The 21,118-nt window shown below is 46.0% G+C and overlaps 1 long non-coding RNA gene across 1 annotated transcript in view; it reads right to left on the minus strand.

Moving 5' to 3' along the window:
* Positions 1-21,118, minus strand: part of Gm39928 — a 59,548-nt gene extending 38,430 nt beyond the window's left edge. Inside the window, exon 1 of the long non-coding RNA XR_866723.3 lies at positions 20,886-21,118. This is a non-coding gene — a long non-coding RNA (predicted gene, 39928). The remainder of the gene's footprint in view (positions 1-20,885) is intronic.

A 21,118-nucleotide genomic window follows, 5' to 3' on the forward strand; every position in this document is an offset into this window, starting at 1 on the left:
CATTTGAAAATCTACTACTGTAGAAACTTGCCAACACACACACAGGGTTTAAACGGAGTCACCCTGTGATGTGAGGACAATGTCTCTTCAAGACACCATAGGCTATCAGATAGACAGACAGATAGATAGATAGATAGATAGATAGATAGATAGATAGATAGATAGATAGATGATAGATGATAGATAGATAGATAGATAGATAGATAGATAGATAGATAGATAGATAGATAGATAGACAGAGTACCAGTAATGGATTATCTCTATATGAACTGTTGATCAGTGAGGTCCTATAGGTCACCTCAAACATTACAAGATATTGTCATTTCTCTTGGTTACCATTCAGTACTTGATGGTAAGACCCTATTGCTGAAAACACCACATACCTGAGTCACAGGACAAGGAAAACGCAAACTATTACTGAGTTGGAATCTTCATCACAACTGGTTAGATTGCAGAGGGCTGGAAGCTTTTGTGCCTGCTACCCAGAGAGAAAAGTCATCAACTGTCTTACTCAGCTGTGAACTCTGTGAGCTACAATAATGAGTGGCCTGGTAAAATATGTCCATATGTGTAGTGGTGGCCCAAAACCAACTCCAAAAATGCCTGGCACCACTAACCCAAGAACCTGTGGCTAGACAGATCAGAGGACCTAGAAGAGAACCTAGCACTATCATCTGGCTAAATGGTGACAGCAATAAACCATCTCCTGCATTCTTGTTGTTATACTCATAGGTTCACGTATCACTCAGCCATTACCAAAGAAGATTATTTTGTAGTAGATGGTAATTAATAGAGACCCACGTCTAGTCACCATACAGAGAATACAGAACTTCAGAGTGCCCAGTCCTATATCAAACATCTAAATCCCATCCCTCCCTTCCAAAGCTTGGGAATCATCTGGGAATAGAGGATAGAAATAGGGTAAGAGCCAGGAGTAGTAGATGTCCTCAGCAAAACAGTGTTTGCAAGGCACGGCAGGACAGCTGTAGCATGAACTCACAGCTCAACTCAGCTAAACTCCCAACGTGTGTGGAGGAGGGCCTCATGAAGCCTAACTGATGGCTACTTGGAAGGAGACTCAGTTGTCATCAGGGATACGGCCTGAGAGGTTACCTGAGCTCCAGGAGGTGGTCCTGCCCTCACACACATGGGCAGCTCTAAATGAACTCAGTGGTATTAAAAAGAGGATGTGTGCACATGGAGTTGGATGTGTGCACATGGAGTTTGCAGGAAAAGCGGTGGGTGAGAATCGAGAAGGAATTGGAGGAGAGAAAATGGGGGTGGATTTGATGAAAACAGATTATATGTAAGTATAGACATTGAGTGAAATATTTTTTTAAAAAAATTAAAATTTTGACAGAAAAAGAGACAACATTTAACAAAATCTGACACCCATTCTTGCCAAAACTCTCAGGAAACATAGCATTTACCAAAAACTACAACTAGTTTCAAATTTGATGAAAGATTGAATGGTTTACACCCAAGATTGAGAACAAGGCAAGGCGTCTGTTGTCACAGTTGTTAATCAACTTACTACTGGAAGTTCCAATAACACCATAAGGCCACAAATGAGCAAGAGAAAGGAAGAAAGTCTTCATGGAAAGTTTCCATGGTCTCCAGGGAAACCGCTGTGGAATCTCATCCCCACCTCCATTTTTTAACCAGATTAATAAGCAAATTTAATGAGGTCATGAACACTGATGTCTCTACATATTAGTGTGAGTATACAAAAACCAAAATCGGAATACCAGCCATACTCTGTCTAGAAAATAAAATATTTAGTATTAATCTACTATAACACATAAAGGATTTTTATACTAAGATCTGAAGAAAGTGCTAATAAAATAAAGACTACAGCAAAGATGTCAATCTTCTCCAACTAGAAGCTCATATTTAACACATTCTATCAAAATCCTAGCAACATACTTTTATTTATTTTGGTTAGCATACAAAGAAATGGGTCTCATTGTGATGAAAGATAGATAGATAGATAGATAGATAGATAGATAGATAGATAGATAGATAGATAGATAGAGATAAAGATACGGTGTTTTTTTTTCTTGTCTCTCCCCAGCTGCCCTCTCCTGTCCTCTTGCAATATATTTTTAATTTCATACAAGATTGTTCTAAAATTTATGCAGAACCTATTACTATTCTACTATTCTTCTAAGGGAACAAAGCAATAAAACAACTCCTCATGATACATCACTATACCCATAGATCAAGACATTCTCAACCCTCATCAGAGAGACTTCTTCTTATAGTAGATTGGTAACTAATGAAGAAGCCTACAACCGGACAATGTGCAGAGAGTAGAAGACTTTGGAGCATTCAGTACTAAATGAGATGTCGTTATCAAACCCTTCCCTCCAAGGCTCAGGACACTATGCAAAAGAGGAGGGAGAAAGATTGTAAGAGCCAGAGGTGGTGGAAAACTCCAAGGAAATAGTATCTTTCAGGACGTTCATTGCACGTGAACTTTCAGAGACTGTGACAGCATGCACATGCCTGCACAAATTCAAGCCAGACAAAAATTCAGTACGGAGGGCTAGAGAGATGGCTCAGTGGTTAAGAGTACCGATTGCTCTTCTGAAGGACCTGAACTCAAATCCCAGCAACCACATGGTGGCTCACAACCATCTGTAATGGGGATCAGATGCCCTCTTCTGAGGTGTCTGAAGACAGATACAGTATACTGACATATAATAAATAAATTAATTAATTTTTTAAAAATCCAGTACAGAGAATGGAAACAGGGCACAGAGTTCCTCCCCTAACCAAGAGGCTATTTGCAATCGATAGCTTGCTGTGAGGAAGGAAAAAAAATCAGTTTTCTTCAATGGAGTGTTCCTGGGTATGTCAACCACACCCCAGAGCAGGCCCCAACACAAAACAGACTCCATAGTTTTTTGTGTGCCTTTTGTTGTTATTGTTGTTGTTGCTGCTGCTGCTGCTGCTGCTGCTGCTGCTTTTCCTATGGTTTGGTGGGGTTTGTATTTATGTACCCCCCCCTTGAGTTTTTTGTTGTTTGTGTTTTAGGGGGTGTTTGTTGTTTGTTTGTTTGTTTTTTAGAGAAAGAACATGAAGCTGGGTGGGTAGAGAAGATCTGTGACGACTTGGAAGAGGAGAAAGAATATGATCAAAACACACAGCATGAAGAAATAAAATTGATAATAAATATAGTTGAATTTTAATTGATTTGTTTAAGAAAAATGAATTAACAAAAATCAAAGAAAGTAGAATAGATAAAACAATTGCAATTAAAAACAAAGCAGAAAGAGTCGTGCAACCTGAATTGCAGAGCTCGTCTACAGCAGCAGTGATCAATGGGCCAACGGGATAAAGAGAGAACTGAAAGCCAACCCCAGTCAGAGCAGGCATCTGATTTAGATGGAGCCTCTGGAGAATGTGTATGGAGAAGAGTCATCTTGCAACAAGTGATGCTGGAGAAACGGAATTACCAAAGAAAAAGAGGAAGAAAGGAGGGAGGGGAGACAGGAAAGCAGAGGAGGGAGGAGGGGGCCCCGGTCTCCATCTCACATCTTACACAGTAACATTCCGAAAGATAATATATATAAATATAAAACATAAGCTACGGAGCTGGTGAGCTGGCTTAGCAGGTGGAGGCTGACTGAGTTCCATTCTCTGACTCTACATGGTGGAAGGAGAGAAGAGACTCCTGGACCTTCTCACCTCCATTGACACTGTAGCATGGGTGCTTGTGCATGTGTGTACAGAGGGAGAGTCCCAGACACATACAGAGAGAGAGAGAGAGAGAGAGAGAGAGAGAGAGAGAGAGAGAGGGAGAGAGAGAGAGAGAGAGAGAGAGAGAGAGAGAGACCCAGACACACACACTCATACACACACAGAGAGAGAGAGGGAGACAGACAGACAGACAGGCACAGAGATGTGCAGGGCAAGAATAAGTAAATAAACAATGAATGTGAGGAACAGCCACAACTTATGGAGCATTTAGAAGAATCTGTATAGGAGCGTCTTCATAACCAAAGGCTTGGGGAAGAGTTCTTATATGTAGCCCCACCAGCGCACTCCGTAAAGAAAAACAACAAATTGAAGCTTGCTGCTTTCGCTTATGAATCACCTTATTGAGAGCAGAGCAAGACGACTACAGGTCACGCTTCTCTCACTTCTGTGACAAATCCCTGTGAAAGTGGCAATGTAATATCACACCTATAGCCATAATCGTGTGTGGAAATCTCTTCCCGACAGGACCTATTTAGTATTTGACATGATAACTAAGAGATAGGAATCTCGGAGAACATCTTTTAAATTCTTCCGATCACAGACTCAGAGAACTTTTCAACAAAATAAATATATGACAAAGGACTCATGTCTAAAATATATATTTAAAAGTTTTTAAAATTTATTTATTTTATGTATATGAGTACATTGTAGTTGTCTTCAGACACACCAGAAGAGGGCATCAGATTCCATTACAGATAGATGGTTGTGAGCCACCATGTGGTTGCTGGGAATTGAACTCAGGACCTCTGGAAGAGCAGTCAGTGCTCTTAACTGCTGAGACATCTCTCCAGCCCAAGAATATATATTTTAATAACACTTAAGGGTAAACAATATAATTAGAGAATGGCCAAAGAAACAGAGACAATTCATTGAAGATGATGAAGCAGATGCCAGTCACAAGAAAGTGGGTTCCAAATCACAAGCCACCAGGAAAATGCAAATTAAGAACCTGAGAACTGTCACCGTCCACCTATGGGAACTATGAAAATAAAAAGAGCAACAATACTAAGTGCTGGTGAGGATAGGGAAACTGGAGCTCTCGAGTAGCACAGTTCCAACATGTAGAGGTACTGTCACTCTGGAGAATAGCTCCCCAGATAGTCCAGTCAATAGAGCATTAGATTCTTAAAACAACAACAACAAAAAACGACCAACCATCCAAACAAACAAACAAAAGTCCAAGCTCAGGGACCCTTGCCGCTATCAGGGAGGAAGATGACACACTGTCTTTTAGACAGGGCAGAACTGCTACACTCATGAGCTCAGAGAAGCCATGGCTACCTACACAAGATGGAGCCAGACAACACTCCAGCAGGGAAGGGCTCAGGAGCTCCCACCCTCGACTGAGGAGCTGTGGACAGTTGATGCTCCCAGATGAAGAGAGTTAGTTTCCTTTAGGGTGTGTCCTCTGGCAGATCAACAATGCTCCAGTGGAAGGCCTCACACCCAGGAGAGTATGAGAAGCAAAACCAGGACCTGCTGAGTTACAAACATCCAGAAAGAACCTGAAGGTGAGGTGGGGAGGGAGGTGGGGGACCTGCTGGGTTATAAACATTCAGAGAGAACCTGAAGTTGGGGTGGGTAGGGAGGTGGTGGATCTAAGTGGGAGGAGTTGAGAAGGTAGGCGAATATGATCAGAATACATCGTGTGAAATTCTCAAGGAATTAATAACATATTAGATTTAAAAAACACATGGGAGGGGGCTGGAAAGATGGCTCAGTGGTTAAGAGCACTGACTGCTCTTCAAAAGTTCCTGAGTTCAAATCCCAGTAACCACATGGTGGTTCACAACCATCCATAATGAGATCTTGATGGTTTCCTCTGGTGTGTGTGAAGACAGCTACAGTGTACTTAGATATAATAATAAATAAATCTTTAAAAAGAAACACTTGGGAGAAGCTAAACATAAGACAGGCATGGTTCTATACCTGTAATCCTTATACATAGGAGTCTAAAGCCAGAGATTACAAATTCAAAGCCATCCTGGACTACATAGTGAGACCCTGTCTCAGAGAAGGGAGGAAGGAAGAAGGAAGGAAGGAAGGGAAAAGCTGAATGTACTTTTCTTTACCTTACAACCCAGTCACTGAAATACTGAATGTTTATCTCACAGACATAGAATGTATATCTCTACACAAAAACATATATCAGTCATATGCTCTGTCTCTCTGTCTCTGTCTGTCTCTGTCTGTCTCTGTCTGTCTGTCTGTCTGTCTGTCTCTCTCTCTCTCACACACACACACACACACACACACACACACACAGGCTCACTACACACAACATATTGGTCAGAACTCAAGGGAATTGATTCTGCTGAGTGGAAAACAGCCAGTCTCTAAAGGTCATACACTACAGGATCCCATGTATGTGACATTTGAAAAATAACAAAATCACAGGCATGGAAAATATCAGCAGTTGCTAGAGGCGTGGGTGAAGGAGTGAATCCATGGGGGGAGGCAGTTGTCTGTGGGGATGGACTGTCTTGACTGGAGTGGCAGTTTGGGAACTGTGCGGCTGTGATAGCATGTCATTAGGCCTTACACACGAGATACCCATGCCAGACTCCTGGTCTGGGCACTGTGCTGTAATTATGCTGGAACAAACCCACTAAAGTGAGGGGAAGGTAAGTAGACCCTCTGCACCATGTCTGAAACTTCATGGGAACCTGGGATTATGTCTGAACAGATGATGGAGGAGGAGGAGGAGGGGGGGGATGAAGAAGAAGAAGAACACATAAGCAGGAGGAGAAGCAGAGGCAGGACAGGTAGGAGCAGGAGGAGGAGGAGGAGGATTTACAGCAAGGAGCCCACATGGAGACATTCAGCAATGAGCACAGGTGCCTTCTGAAATACTATGTGCGTTACCATTTTTTCTTCTTTAGTCATTTATTTATTTGTGTGTGCGCCTGTGTGTGTGAGTGCATGTGCTCATACCCAGGTCACGGCATGCATATGAAGGCCAGAAGATGAAGATGGCCTATGGGGGTCAATTCTCTCTTCCCACTGAGGGTCCCAGGGTTCAAACTCAAGTCATCTGACTGGGTTTACCCACTGAGCAAAGCCACCAGCTCCTTTTTCTTTCTTTTTTAAAGGATGAAAATAAAATTTTTCCAAAAAATTTTTTTAGACAAGAACCTGCCTACTAAAAATTGATGCCTAGGCTGGGAGGTGGTGGCGCATGCCTTTATCCCAGCACTTGGGTGGCAGAGGCAGGGAGATCTCTGAATTTGAGGCCTGCCTAGTCTAAAGAGTGAATTCCGGGACAGCTAGGGCTACACGGAGAAGCCCTGCCTCGAAAAAAAAAAACATAATTAATTAATTAATCAATTACTGCCTAGAGTCCGGTGTGGTGACACATATCTGTAATCCCAGCACTTGAGAAGTGGAGGCAAGAGGATTAGGAATCCAAAGCTAGACTTGTTAACAAAAAAAGAGTCTGAGGCTAGGTTGGAGCCAAATGGAACTCTATCTCAAAAAGAAAAGGAGAGAAGGGGGAGGGGGAAGGGGGATGGAGAGGGAGAGGGAGAAGGAGAGAGAGAGGTGCAGGCAAGAAAAGAAAGAAACCTGATGATTAGCTGGGTATGGTGGCACATACTTGAAATCTCAGCACATGGGTCCAGCTGAGGCAGGAAGATCCAGGGCATAAGGCCAGCCTGAGCTACACATCAAGACACGGAAGCTACTAGGGAAGGGTCAATTGCAGCTCAGTGGTAGAATGTGATCATGCATGCAACCTTGGGTTCAATCCCCAACAAATCAACTGTTAGAGCAAGCATGAGAGGAGACACAGAGTCAGAGTACCTTCTGCTCACACGACAAGCCCTGCTAGAGTAGCCAAGCCCCAGGAGCGCAGGACTCTGGAGGAGGCTGAAGCACTCACTGGCCCCTTATTCTCTCCTCATGGATCCCAAGACAGAGGAGCAGCAGTAGCCACACAGCATGTGGAAATCTGTTGCTTTGGGACCCAGACTTGTGAGTTTCCATTTCCCCCTCTTCTGAAGACAAGCTGAGTTCATCTCTATCAAAACTAACAGCTGGAGGGGAAAAAACACCCATCGCAAAGGTCACAGACATCTGCACAGATAGACTCCCTTCATAGGAACGAATTAGACCACAGAGGTGGACCAACCCTCAGCAGGTTCTTTATCAAGGACTTAGTCCTTTTGCAGCTGCTGTAGTAGAAAGCCACAAACTGAATGACTTATAAACAACACAAGTTCCTTAGCTTGTGGTTTGGGAAGCTGGGAAGTCCAAGACCGAGGGAGCTCATCTGGTAAGAGTCAATACCTCTGCTATATCATAACATGGCAGAATGACCAACAGGTGGTGGGGTACAGAGGGAACCTAACCTTCAATAACCCATACCCATAGATAGACTCTGTAGCCCAGGCTGGCCTTGAACTCACTGTTGTAACCTAGGCTGGCTTTGAGGAAGTTTGAACTTTCTCCATCTTGCCACCTCTGTCTTCCAAGTGCTGAATTTACAGACATGTTCCCCAACATCTGACTCTACCCCATTTCCATGTGTCTATTTATGTATATGAGTACACTGTAGCTGTCTTCAGACACACCAGAAGAAGGCATCAGATCCCATTACAGATGGTTGTGAGCCACCATGTGGTTGCTGGGAATTGAACTCAGGATCTCTGGAAGAGCAGTCAGTGCTCATAACATCTGAGCCATCTCTCCAGGCCCTACCCCACTTCTTAAAACCAATACAATGACAGTTTTCCTCCGAGGTTTGGCAGGAACAGGCAGGCAGGAGCTGAAACAATTAGCCATAGTAACCGATGAATCTGTGAGCAACTGTTGAGGCCACGCAGATCCATTTCATCTGACTCTGTGGTTGTAACATCCAAGTTCTCTTTTATACAGTATTCTAGGATAAAAATAAGGACATTGTAGACATGACCTTAGGGGACCCTGAAGAGTCAGCATCCAATTGCCTCTAACAGGGTTGGTAGACCTGATGGGACCGGCTTATGGAAATATTAATCTGCACTCTTGAACTTCGCCAGTGATACTTGCCAGTCCTCTCTCTAGCAGCCTAACCTCCTTGCTCTTCGCTTCTCCCCTTCCCTCCAACCAGGATGCTCAGAGAAAAGGGTTAACTGACCTCCCTGGGCCTGGTATCTCCTGTTGGCTCTTCCTCCACAGCCATCCTGGGGTAGTAGCCCTGGCTGGTTGGCTCCCTTCCTGCCTGTGGTTGTTCATGCTGACTCAGAGTGCCTGGGCACAGTCTGCAGTACTGATGGAGCGGGCTTCACGTTAGATCACATTTCCCACTGTCATTAAATATTCCTGGAAAACAGGATGTTCAACAGTGCAAACACAACCAAGGCCATCTGTGTGCTTGACGCTCAGCTTGAGCAAGCGAGACCTTGTCATCTGGTTCCTGGAGTAGAGAAAGTGCATCAGCACCGGGCTGGCACCTGGGCTACTCCCTGCTTCCCCAGCAAAGACATTGCTTTGACTGTCCATCTACACATTAGAACAGGGGAACTAGAGATCAATTATGCATTGATAAACCCTATAGCAAAAGTCCTGTCACTGCAGCTACCTGGCCAAAAGTAGAAAACATAAACCAGATACTAGACATGTAGTCCTAAAAAGATCACAATAAAGGACCTTTGATTATAGATATCTTTAAATATTTATGTCCATCACACACACAAAAAAAGACTTATTAATTTCATAATTTAAATCTACTGGACATCTAGTGGGCAGCAGTTAGGCAAACTGGTTAAAGTGACAAGAACTGATGAGGACAAAGTGCTTGACCCTCAGTGGGACAATGCATCACACTCCTCAAGGCTCAGGACTGAATAGGAGAGAAGACAGAAAGAAGATAAAAGCCAAAGGATTGGGAGATGTGACACCAGAAGACATCTCCAGGGCATGACCTAGTCATTACAGCCCAGAAATCTCTGTAGCTGTGGTTCTCTACCAGTCCTGACCAAGACTGGTCCTGCCAGCATTTCATCAGGGATAGGAGAAAGAGTGACCCATGAGGTTCCACCTCTCCTCGCCGGACTACTGGTAGATGACGAGAAGGGTTCCAGCTAGTCCGGCGAGGAGAGTGGGGAAGGGTTCTGTGAGGGGAATGGTAGTCAAAGCAGTTAAAATTCATTACACATGTATGTGGAACTGTCAAAGAATTTTTAAAAACCTACTAACCATGTAAAAGAGTTTAACGCAGGCAGTTTTCTCCTGTATGCTGTGACATTTAAAATAACTTCCCCTGAGTTGTGCACCTCCTAGGAATGTGAGCTGGTAAAGGTGAGAGACAGCTCTTGAACATTAAACAGTAAAATGCCCCTGTATCCCACGCTCAGCCGGGCAAGTCAGACCAGTACTAGCCTTGTTAGTAGAGCACAGATTCAATCCCAGGAACTTCACTAGGCAGCACTTTTCTAGAAAATGTTCTAGAAAATATTGGCACTGCGGATTAAATCCAGGACTCTCTGCCTGCTAAACTTACAGTCCGCCGCTGAGCAATCCCTTCAAGTCCCCAGGCCATGCTGTTGGCTTCAAACAGCGTGATGAAAGGTATCGCACAGGAAAATGCCAGAGCTTTGGTTGAAGTCCAGAGCAGCACATGTTCCAAACTGAGGGTCCCCGAGTCCCCTGCCTTCACAAGGGTGTTTCCTGGTCATCTATCTTAAGGCCCTCATGCCTCATTCAGTGCCAAGATTCGGTGTAGGCTACGTAATCTGGCCTTTGGCTACCACTGAAGTCCTAGCTGATAGCATCAACCTCCTCAAACACAAGTGAACCTTTGGAAGATTCTAGACCTCAGCATTCGCATCAAAACCACCTGAGGCCCTAGTCACTGTCAGTAGATAGTGTCCAAGGAAGCTAATGCCGCTTGTAACACGGCAGCCACTTCACACCAAAGGCATAAGCAACAAGCTCATTGGTGAGTGTTGTCGATTCTAAGACTACTTGTGATTGTCCAGTATTTCATGCAAGAAAACTTACATTCCCCTGAAAATGAAGATCTTGCACATGAAAGAAACTTGTTGAAAATATGGACTAAATGACCCAAAGCTTGAAGAGATCACAGCTACTTTAAAAGGTGGTGGTTCGTAGCTAGCATCACCCCCCATGTCGAGTGTTCCAAAGAAGAGAGCAGAGTCTTAAGTCCTGCTGTGAAAGCCAAGCCTGACCCACAGGTCACAGTAGGGACAAGCAGGAGCAAGCTGTCAGAGGAGGCTGATGGGAAGATAAACTAGGAGGGGGCAGAAAGGGTTGTTAGTGGTATGATGTTAGAAGTTTCTGCTGTCTTACAGCACTGTAGGGTGGCTATGACTGGCAACTGTACATCAAAGTACTAGTAGAGAGGACTCATGTCTTAACACAGAAAACATGGATAAATGTTTGGGCTGATGGACATGTATAATGGAACTTTCTCTATAACTTTAACTTTTTCAAAACCTATTTTTAATGGTGGTTCTTAAATGCTTTAACCTCCCTTGTAACCCACCACCCACCAGAGGTAATGGAAAAGAAAGGATATGGGGAAGTGGACCTGTTTAGAATGGTTCTTTGGAGCAACTCCCATCTGTATTGTCTGGAGATCAGCAGTTCAGTTCACAGGTTAACAGTGGCAGCTCGATCCACTCACAAACACTTCTCAGATACACTAGCAGTCCAGTTCGGTAGAGCTGGGTTAGCAACAGCAGTGATACAACCTAGCAAAGACAGCCAGGCCTCAGCCTCAGCACAAGTCAGCAGGAGGGACTTGGGGGGACACCAGGAAAAGCCCTTGGCTGTGCCTCTCTCAGGGAAGTGAAAATCAGTGAAGACACAAGACCCACAAGCATTGCAAAGCTACCTCTATAAGCAAGCCTACCTCAGCCTCCATCACTGCCCATCAAGTTCTTTTTTCCTGTCTCCAAACATCACATGTCCTCCATGTGTCTTACCTCAGCACATACATCTGTCTCAGCTGACATCACTCTGCCAATCAGCCCGAGTCTCCTGAAGCAGCAGGAAACTGCAGCACACCACCAAAAGCATTTTGGTGCATTTCTCTCTATGGAGTCCCAACAAATGTATCTCAACTATGCAATGTAAGACAGGCCAATACACATACACGTGTGTCATTAGCAAAGAATCCATCACACATCCTTTCATGTGCTTGCTTTAGCAGAACATCCTCTCTTCTGTGTCTTCTTCAGTGAAATGTTCCTTCACAAGTCTGCCTTAGCCTTTCACACCTGTGTCCACTTTAACAAAACGTTCCTTCACATGTTTGCCCCAGCAAAACACCATCCAACTGACTTTCCAAAAACCCTTAAATTTCCACTTCATTTCTCAGACTTGCCAGCAGTATAAATAATGATATGAATGTTTCTAATATAGCTTAATGCTTAGGTGTTTTGCTGGGACAGTCCCCAGCTAGCTCACCTAACTTAATGCACTCTTCTAGCCTATGACTCATCATGTGGCTAGCTCTATACCTCTCTACTCCTTGGACATAGCTTGACCCCTATGAGCTTGAGAACAGAAAGAAAATCCCACATGTGCTCCAATGAGAGGGTGTAACACACCTGGTCCACTCTCCTCCTGCTCCACCCTCCTCTCCCTGGATTGTGAGTAAACACTTTTTCATTGTGACCTCCCCTGAGAGAATGAGCTGACCCACTGAGGCAAGGAGGGCTGTTTTCCTCCATGGGCATAACTGGAGAACTCGCTCTAAGAGGTGTTCTTAGTAGAGTTCACAGAAGGACAGTCTCTCAGACACTCCAGCCTGGTTCTTCTCTTCCTGGCCCCATAGTGCTTTCCATGGAGTGAGAACTCACTGTGGTAAAGAGATGCCCATGGAGGAAGCAAAGAGAAGAGAGAAATAGGGCTCATCATTGGATACCAGGAGAGGAGACAGTGGAGCACCCTGCAAAGCTCACCTCAGACACACCTTGGTCTCCACGGCACCAGCATCCAGAGGAGGAATGGGTACCAGGATGCTTTGTGAACCCTTAGTCCCGCTTCTGAACATTAACCACCATGCTTTGTGTCCAAATCTAAGATGGAAAATAGCTATGCAGGTGATTGGCAGCAATCTGAGTTGACTATATTCTGTAGCCAAATGGAACAGCAAACACCATGAATAAACTCTATATAAAAAAACTGGCCCCTGTCTCTCCCTCCATGTCCCTAGAACACTATAGATCGGCCCTGTGGAACAGAGTGACCCCTCTCACCTGCCATTGGCTCAGATCCCAGGTATTCAATAAACACTAGTCAAATACTAAGAGGGAAATCTTAGAAGTGGCTTATATCGTTCTTAAAGTCCTTGATATCTTCTGAGCCTCAGACCCTGGGGTCTCAGGATGTCCATAGTTCCTGTCAGCATAACAAACATGGTGTCAATACTGGCCAACTAGGTAAGAAGCCATGCCATGGCCCACCCATAGGCCTCTGGGGATCAATCACCCCCAAGTGTGGGAATACAGAGACTGAAAGAATCTCACATTGGCCTCAAGAGCAGCATCTTGGCCTAGGCAGGGCTTCTTTCTCACAAAGCCCCACTCCCACCCCTTACATCTCACCCACTGCTAGCAAAAATGCAGTGCAGTAAACATCACTGGTCCACAAGCCACACTTGGTCACCTGCAATGGCTGGCTTCCCCCACAGAGCCCAGGCCCACCCATCAGCAGCCCCATTAGAGGAGCAACCTCTCCGGTGTAATGTACTCATGAAAACAAGCCCCACTGCCTATTGTCTGCCTCCTTCACCATCCTATTGCTCAAGGGAAGAAGAAAGAAGACAGCCCCTCCCTCGGACAGTGTAACACTGATTGGTGTCCCTTCCTGAAAGCCTGGTAAGAAGAGAATCTGCAGGGTTCCTGCGGGGGTCCAGTTGGCTGACTCCTTGCCTGGCATGCATGAGGCCGTGGGTTTTGATTCCCAGTGCTGCACACACCAAACGCTGTGAAGCATAGTTATAATTCTGGGAATCAGGAAATGGAGTCAAGAGGATCAGAAGGTCAAGGTCGTTCTTGGCTACTTAGGGAGCTCAAGGTCAACAGTTTTTAACCTAAAAAGTAAGGAGAACCAGGTACAGTGACGCACACCTATAATCCCGAGACATGGGAGGCTGGCAGGAAAATCAGGGGTCTGAAGCCAGAACTTCATAGCAACACCCCATCTCAGAAACGAGAGAACAAAGCTAGATCTGAAGGCACAAAGTCACAATCCCGGCCCCTTGGGAGGCTGGAGCAGGGGGACTCAGGCCCAAGGGTTTAGTCTGGGCTATAAGTTCCACACCAGCCTGGGCAGTTTAAATAAGAGTGTCATCTTGAGGGGGAACTGATATTAGGATGTAAAGTGAATTAATTAATTAATTTTAAAAGAATGTCATCTGGTATATATTAACATACACACACACACGTGTGTGTGTGTGTGTGTGTATGTGTGTACACAAATGAATAAACACATAAATAACTGAATAAATAATAAAGATGAATTAGAATATTAGGTCCATCTCAAGGGTAGAGCACTTGCTAGGATTAGCCTGTATAAATGGTCCTGGGCTCTAGTACCAAAGAATGTTAAAGGAAGCACTGTGCTCCTTCTGGGTGCTAGAGTACTGCAGGTAGGGAACAAAGCGCACCTGTAGCTCTGCCCTTCTCCTTGCTCTGTGACCTCTGTGGGACCTGCTGCCCCTCTCCCTGGGAGCATGGTCTATAACATTCCTCTCTAATAATGCCTGCATCAGAGTCTTGCAGCTCCTACTCCCCCCCACCCCCACCCCCACCTCGCCCCCAGTAGTGCGTCTGTGAGACACTAGATATTTGAAATTTCCTGCAGCAGAGAAGGAGCCCTATGTGCCAGAGCCCCTCAAGCCTTCGTGATTGACCTGGTGGCAGGGTCCAGAGTAGGTTATGCTGTAAGCAGTCACTGTATTAGTTACTTTTTCGTTTTGCTTTTATGTGTTTTTTTTTTCAAGACAGGATTTCTCTATGTAGCCCTGGCTGTCCTTGGAACTTGCTCTGTAGACCAGAACAGGCTGGTCTCAAACTTAGAGATCTGCCTGCCTCTGCCTCGTGAGTTTTGGGATGAAAGGCATGGGCCACCACTCCCAGCTTTAGTTACTTTTCTTATTGCTATGACCTAATGCAGGACAAGAAGCAACTTGAAAGTAGGAGGGTTTCTCTTGGCTTACAGTCTAAGAGTCAGGATAGTCCATCTTGGCAAGGAAGGCCCGGCAGCGGGAGAGTAAGGCATCTTGCCGCACTGTGCATGAAGGAACCAGATGACAGATCTGAGGTGAGGCCTGGCTATAAAAACTTAAGACCGTTTCTCTAACGACCCACTTCCTCTAGCAAGGCTCTATCCACTAAAAGTTTTGTAATCCTTCAAAACAGCTCCACCAGCTGGGCACAAGTGCTCAAACACACCATCCTTAAACCATAACACTCGCTTGTGGTATTCTAACCCATCTATGGTCCGACTACAGACTAAAGCCCCAGGCCCACAGGTAAACTAGGCCCACAGGTGAGAACGGTGGTGAAAGAGCCAGCTTTAATCCCCAGTTTTGCTTCTGCTCTGTTTCACTAGCAAACGGCAACCACTCGGAGACCTGCAGCGAAGGGCCCAAGCTGGTGTGTCCTTTCCCTTTCCCTTCTGTAGAGTGCAGAGAAGCCTCACCTTTTGTTTTAAGGAAACCCTGAAAAATCCCACTTCAGGCCTGAGCAGCAAAGGAGGCCGGAGGCCCCTGCACCTCAGAAGACAGTGGTTCTAGTCAGTCTGTTATTGTTAGTCACAAGAGTGTCTGCATCTGGTAATAACAGCTGTCCAGTGTCTGGAGGCCCAACAAGGTGGAAAGAATCCCAATGCAGAGCTTAAACATATACTCTATATCTAAGGAGCAACAGAATTTGAGGTGAGAGATGTTGGCTTCTATACAGAAGCAGAGCCAAGATTTGAGCACACACACACACTTCCGAGGCAGGGATTTGCTTCCATGGGGCTGAGAGGGTCCAGAGGACTGGCTCAGTAAGGTGAGTAACTCAAATAAATGATCTGATACCTCCACTCCAAGCTAACTTGAGCACCACAGAAGCCTGGCTCGTTATCGGTGCCCAGGGATGCCCACTGCTTATCTACGATTCACATTGGCACTGTAAGTGACTTGCTGGGTCTCATGTTCAGTGTATCTCCTCTCTACCAGACTGGGGCAGCCCCGGGACTACAGGGGGCAGGCAGTGCTCTTTCAGACACCCAAACATCTGTTGTTCTTGCTAAGTAAAAACAAGTGACTAGTCACAGCAAAACCATGAAAGAAAACCACAAGTGACCTAAGGATTTCTGACTCACCCTTCAACCTGGGTACTTTGTGACATTCCAACCAGAGCTCTCAGCCACCTGCAGCTGAGCTGAGAACTGCAGTCCCTTTGTCTCCCTGGCTCAGGGTAATTACCCTGCCCCCAGATGGCTTTTGCCTTCAGAACAAAATAAAGAAAAACCACCTCCCCCCACTAAGCCCAAGTGACTAAGAAAAGCTGGCAGGGACCCTCCCTCAGACCATAATTGTGGGAACCTCTTGCAAAACAATTTTAGTTGCCAGATAAACTGTGTCTTTTCCCAGCAGCCAAGTGCCACACCTTAGAGACTGGGTGAGAGATTTCTTTTGAGATATCACTGAGCAGATGTGAAGAACTGGGCCTCCTCTGTCCACTAGGGAGCGCTGTGTAGAGATGCATCCTGAGAGGCCTGAACAGCCTACATGCTGTGTGTGTGTGCAGGGCACCAAAGTGTTCTAGCTAGCAGGGTTCTGTGCTCAGGCTTGGAATTAGCAGCCTCCTGATGGGAGAGGGTTCATACTGGGTGCCAGTCAAGACCCTTTCTCTGTGGGATGGGCAACTGTGACAAGGCCATCTGTCTAAGAGGATACAGGAGCCGGACAAACACCACCTTCACGTTAGAAACAGTGCCACAGTGAGTTGTCGTGTTCTGTAACACCTAGCTCAGGCCTTTGGGGATCACACCTGACAAAACTGGAGCCAGACCTCAAGCCAAGTGCAGCTTCCAAAAATTGTATTGCATGGTTCTCTGAACACAGAAAACTTCCTTTTCCTCAACACTGCCCAATATAGATGGCCTATAAGGAACTAGGGATACGGTCAGTCTCCTCACAGCAGGGGGAAGGGCAGGAAACAAGCACAGAAAGCCTCCCCTCCATCACCTGAGCTGCTAGGCTCCTCGGTTCAGCTGCCTACAAGTGTCAGGCTGCCAACAGACGGTCTCTGCTCCCTGCACACCAACTGCTGGGTGCAATAAGCACCTCACTGCTAAAGCAGTAAGGAGTTAGCGATGCAGAGAAGATGCGCGGGCAGGGTTATGAAGGGATTGCCTAGGCAGCTCCACGGAGAAGAGCAGCCTGCACCATGATCAGGGACTGTGCATCAAGGAACCTTACTGGTTGAGAACAGTATCTTTAAGGAGGTCACCTACACAGAGAGTCTCCCTTCTGGCTAATGGTCTCTCAAAACATGACCACGCCACCTTAGGTGTGGCTGGTTCTCCCAGCTCATTTTTGTAAAATGTTTATTTATTTTTATATGTAGGGGTGTTTTAACTGTATGCATGTCTGTGTACCACATGCATGCAGTGTCTTCAGAGGCCAGAAGAGGGTGTAAGAAACTCTGCGACTGGAGTTACTGATGGTTGTGAGTTGTCATATGGGTGCTGGGAACAGAACCCAGGCCGTCTGGAAGAACAGCCAGTGCTCTTAGCCACTGAGTCATCTCTCCAGCCCCTCTTGGCCCGTTTTTTGTAGATGAGGAATTATATATAACAGACCCCAGGGCATCAGACCCTACAGCCCTTTTCTCTATCCTGCCTGCTACTAGCCTGCTGCAGAACAAATTACGTCTCTTTCTTGAAGAGACTGGTGCTGCCAGGGTTTGGAGAGTCTAGTGTTTTACCCTCCACCTCAGGGTGGTCCTGGGCCACAGGCATCTCAGAAGAAAGGCCATCATAGGGTCATATTGGGGACCCAAAACTTCCTTGATCAGTTCATTCAGGTACCACGAACACTGGCCTGGTGTATCCCACCTGAAACCATCATGTCTTCATTAAAGTGTTTTATGCCAATAACTCTCTTTATGGATTTAAAAAAATAAGTAAGCTTTACATTTGAGACTCACAGCATTCTGCAGCACTCAAAACCATCCCCCACAACTCTGAACTCAGCAGTTAGCAAAGGGTGGGGGAGTCTGAACCTGCAGAAAAGAGAAAAATCATTGAAGTAGCCAACAATCCTTGTCCGGACACCCTGGGGACAGCCTTCCTCAGAGTCTGTGTACTGAGAATTAGGTGCAAAGTGACAATTTTGACATTTCTCAGAGGGAACGTCCAGCCTGGGCCCGGGTGTACCCAAGGACCTGCTAGCTGTAGACACTGTACAGAGAGAAGCCAGAAGTGACTGTGGCTAATGTCGAGGGGCTCTGCACATCCCCTGACCACCACTGACCACACTTGAGTGACTTATATGACTTTTACCTAATGCATTGCATCTCTGTAAACTGGATGCTCTGATGGTGAAAATAATAAAGATTTAAATAAAAATGTTAAGAAACCAAGGAGTGTGGAAGGTTCTAGAAAGAGCTCCTTCCCGGGTATCATATTATTATCACTTCCTCAGGGTAACTCCTGGAACATTCATTCACTGCATTCTTCCTTTTCTGGCCTTGAAGAACAAGTCCAGTCCTGACCTCTTTCCTCACGTCGAGGGATGTGAACGGGGAGGGGACTCTCCTTACTTCCACAAGTCCTGAGCTGAGGCTGCCTTCTGCCTTTGGGGGAAACACTCTGCAGCAGAATTTGGCAGCGAGAGTGAGGAGCCTGAAAGGAGTTTACGTTCTTCCACCTGGCAGTGGCCCTCTCTGGAAAACCGCTGGAAGGAATAAGTCAGAAACTTGGCCCCGTCTTCCAAAGAGGGCTCAATGAAGCTTTATATATAGCTGTTAAAAGCTGGCAACGGTGCATCTCCCTTACTGTATGGGAATGGTTAAGTAATTACGGGGCGTCCAGAGGATGGGATATACTTCACAGTCTCAAGATGGCACCTCCAAGATTATTTAATGATGTGGAAACATAGGACAGCTTCCACGGTGTTAAGTGGGAGTCTATAATACAAACTCAAATACACAGAACAATAAAAGTACCTGTATGTGAACATGTACAGAGAACTGGACAGGAATGTAAACTGTCAAAGGGAACTGTTCTGGGTGGTAAAGTTATAGCTCGATTTTTACATTGTTCTTGGTTACTTTCTATACATTGCCTTTAGAGGTTTATAAGTGACTGAAGAGAAAATATAATTTCCTAGCTAGTGATGCAGGTTAAGATTAATAGCTTTTCTGTATGGAACATCAGTTTAACATTGCAGTGAGGATCCCAAGTCCCTGCCCCAGCGTGACAGCTTTGCCTTGTGGAATCAGACTTGGTGTCAAGTTCCCAAGAGCACAATGGAGCAGGGGATGAGAGTGAACCGGGAAGGTTTGTAGTAACACATCAACCTGAGTGATGGCTCAACACACCTGACCTGACTTTGTGAAAAACACCATAAGGGCAGCAGGAGGTTCTCTTACCACTGTGTTTACACTGGGAGATTGCTTTTCATAAAATGCCAAATATCGACGACATATGGCTGAAGGTGCTGAGCACGGGCACCCACTCAGAGCTGACAGTGAGGAAGACAACAGCTTCCAACTCCTGAGACAGCTCTGCCTAGCTAGAGTTCTGAAGTTTCTAAACCCCAGCTTCGAGGAGGACATTTCACACTTCCCAGAATGTCCCTGGTGCTCACAGAAAACACATGTCGAAGTGGCTTCCTTGAAACTGAAAACCTGCCTTCCCATTGCATTCCCCACCTGCTTTCTCCATTCAGCCTCCATATTTCAATAACACAACATGCCTCTCCAATACAGCAGAAGAGGATGGCTTTGACATGCTAGCATGGAACACAATCCACTGCTTTTACAAGGGAAGCCAAAACACAGTAGAGCTGGCCCTGGTGGTGTGGGTGTAGGAGAGCTGGCCCCGCCCCCCACCTGAGCAGTACAGGAGAGCTGGCCCCGCCCCCCACCTGAGCAGTACAGGAGAGCTGACCCCACCCCTTGCTGGCTGCAGCACTCAGGGAGCAGCCCACACCTCACCTGAGCAAAACAGGAGAGCTGGTAGGATAAACAACTCAGCTTCCACCAGGCCCAGATCCAGGGCTTTGAGCTGGCCTACCCCAACATCTAAACCCTCTATAGAAGAGCACATGAAGGGGTCAGTCCTGCTGATCCAAAGCTTCAGGATCTCCATGACAAAGGACAACAGCAGGATATCCTAGTGGAGTCCCAGTAAGTCCCAATATTGAAAGTGTAGCAGAAGCCAGAGGCCTCAAGCCAGATCGATGGCATATTGCAATGAACATTTGCTGGTAAAACTGGGCAAAATGGTATTATAGAGATGCCACAGCTTACACACTGAGATGTTTTTGTTTTGTTTTATTTGTTGGGAAAGGTTGTAAAGGCAGAGGGCAGATGCAGAGGAATGAGGAGATACACAGGATCGGAGTCCATGATGTGAAATTCACCAAGAATCAATAAAAAGGTTTTTTTAAGAGCACATACCTAAATCCTGCTGCTCAGAAGGCAGAGACAACAGGATCCCAAGTTCCAGGCCAGCCTGGGCTACATAGCAAGATCCTATCTCAGAAAAGAGGAGAGGGCCAGGCAGTGGTAGCGCACGCCTTTAATCTCAGCACTTGGGAGGTAGAGGCAGGCGGATTTCTGAGTTCGAGGCCAGCCTGGTCTACAGAGTGAGCTCCATAACAGCTAGGGCTATACAGAGAAACCTTGTCTTGAAAACCCAAAACAGGAAAAAGAAAAGAAAGAAAGAGAGAGAGAGGGAGAGAGGGAGGGAGGGAGGGAGGGAGGGAGGGAGGGAGGGAGGAAGGAAGGAAGGAAGGAAGGAAGGAAGGAAGGAAGGAAGGAAGGAAGGAAGAAAAAGGAAAAGAAAGGAAAAGAAAAGAGGAGAGGGTGGAAGAACAGGGGAGAGAAAGAAGAGGAGAAGGAAGAGGAGAAGGGGGGCGGAGAGGGGGGAAGGGAGGGACTTACCTGATGTCACCTGCTTGCTGAAGTCAAAGGCAGCCCAAAACTGTCTATTCTCCTGTGCCCACGTGGTCCAGCCCAACCATGTCCTTTCTGAGTGGACTTCCCTTCCAACAGCATTCCAAACCCAACACTAAGGGGTACACTCTGTAATAAAAGTGCAGCTTGAGTCTCTGTGCTCTGTGCACGTAGCAATCGTGTGCTGCCCAGAATCACACCGCAGCTCACCCTAGGGATGA

This window comes from Mus musculus, chromosome 2, assembly GCF_000001635.26.
Source record: "Mus musculus strain C57BL/6J chromosome 2, GRCm38.p6 C57BL/6J".
NCBI classification, from domain to species: Eukaryota; Metazoa; Chordata; class Mammalia; order Rodentia; family Muridae; genus Mus; species Mus musculus.